Source organism: Pan troglodytes, chromosome 2, assembly GCF_028858775.2.
Source record: "Pan troglodytes isolate AG18354 chromosome 2, NHGRI_mPanTro3-v2.0_pri, whole genome shotgun sequence".
In the NCBI taxonomy this organism is placed as follows: Eukaryota; Metazoa; Chordata; class Mammalia; order Primates; family Hominidae; genus Pan; species Pan troglodytes.
In genome coordinates this window covers 113264083-113265858 of record NC_086015.1, presented here as the reverse complement: position 1 = coordinate 113265858, position 1776 = coordinate 113264083, and the positions used below count along the sequence as shown (strand labels likewise).

Genomic DNA, 1776 nt, shown 5'->3' with positions numbered 1-1776 from the left:
GTATAAATCTATACCTTCCCCCCCAAAAAAGTGTTCCTATTGTGACATTTTGTAGGTCCTTCAATTAAAAGGCTGACTCTCTTCCCAGACACTATGGTGTTCATGAATCCACCAACCAACAGGCCCACTCTCCCCATAGAGATTTGACTTCTAATGAGCTTTTCGGTGCCTCTTGAATATGAATAGACTATGAATGGAAAGATCAAGATCAACAATTATTTAAAAACTGTTTCAATGTAAAAAGGAGAAACCAAAAACTGGAACAAAAAATATTTTTTAAGGAAAAAAGCTAAGAAAATATAGAGAGAAGAAGAAAGATGATGGAAATCAAATATATGTATGTATATGTATGAGTAGAAGATTAAGATGGCAGATAGGACGCAGGACTAACTTGCAGCTCCTGCTCGGAAGGATGGAGCAGTGTGTGGAAATCCACATCATGAACTTTTAGTCTCAGAATTACCTCAGGAAGAGCTCCAGCAAAACAGCAGATTGGAGATGGGAGTCAATCAGGGCTGCATTGGAGGTTGAAATAGCAAAGAGTAGACACCATTTTAGACAGGTGTTCTTCAGCACCATTGACAACATAGTTTCGACAATATTTCATGACAATGGATGATGACAGTTCTACAACAGATGCCTCTCAACTAGGAACCTGTGCAGACTATATTGGAGGAAGTCATTATGTTATACAGCCTCATGATGATGCTGAGGAGAGCATGAGTGATCAAGAAGACACAAATGGTTCAAAAGTAAGTTTCAGAGAACAAGATATGTATCTTCCAATAACAAACGTGGCTAGGATAATGAAAAATGCCATACCTCAAACAGGAAAGATTGCAAAAGATATCAAAGAATGTGTTCAAGAATGTGTAAGTGAGCTCATCAGCTTTATAACATCTGAAGCAAGTGAAAGGTGCCATCAAGAGAAACAGAAAACAATCAATGGAGAAGATATTCTGTTTGCCATGTGTATTAGTCTGTTTTCACGCTGCTGATAAAGGTATACCCGAGACTGGGAAGAAAAAGGTTTACTTGGACGTATAGTTACACATGGCTGCGGGGGCTTCAGAATCATGGTGGGAGGCGAAAGGCACTTCTTACATGAGAGAAAATGAGGAAGAAGCAAAAGCAGAAACCCCTGATAAACCCATCAGATCTCACGAGACTTATTCACTATCATGAGAACAGCACAGGAAAGACCAGCCCCCATGATTCAATTACCCCCGCTTAAGTCCCTCCCACAACAAGTGGGAATTCTGGGAGATACAATTCAAGTTGAGATTTGGTGGGGATACAGCCAAACCATATCACCATGTCTACCTTAGGCCTAGACAGTTATGTGGAACCTCTGAAATCATATCTTCAAAAATTCAGAGAGGCTATGAAAGGAGAAAAGGGAGTTGGTGGAGCAGTCACAGCTACAGATGGACTAAGTGAAGAGCTTACAGAGGAGGCATTTACTAACTAGTTACCAGCTGGCTTAATAACCACAGATGGTCAACAACAAAATGTTATGGTTTACACAACAGATTTCTGGTGTTCAACAAATTCAGTTTACATGATCTGAAGAAATGATGGAATGAAAGGTATAGAGAAATAAGAGTCTGTATGATTCTGGAACACAGACATCAGAAGAAAATAACTGGTGAAAAGATGTATCTTTGTATATTAAATAGCTGTAATGTAGCTTCCTGATGCTTCACTAATTGAGGTGTTAATTCTGACTTGAGAATCTTTTTCATCAATGATTTTTAAAAAAAATTTAGATTTTAA

At 38.6% G+C, this 1776-nt stretch overlaps 1 pseudogene; it reads left to right on the top strand.

Moving 5' to 3' along the window:
• Positions 1 to 605: 605 nt before the first annotated feature.
• On the top strand, positions 606 to 1565 carry LOC742553 (nuclear transcription factor Y subunit beta-like; annotated as a pseudogene).
• Positions 1566 to 1776: the final 211 nt, after the last annotated feature.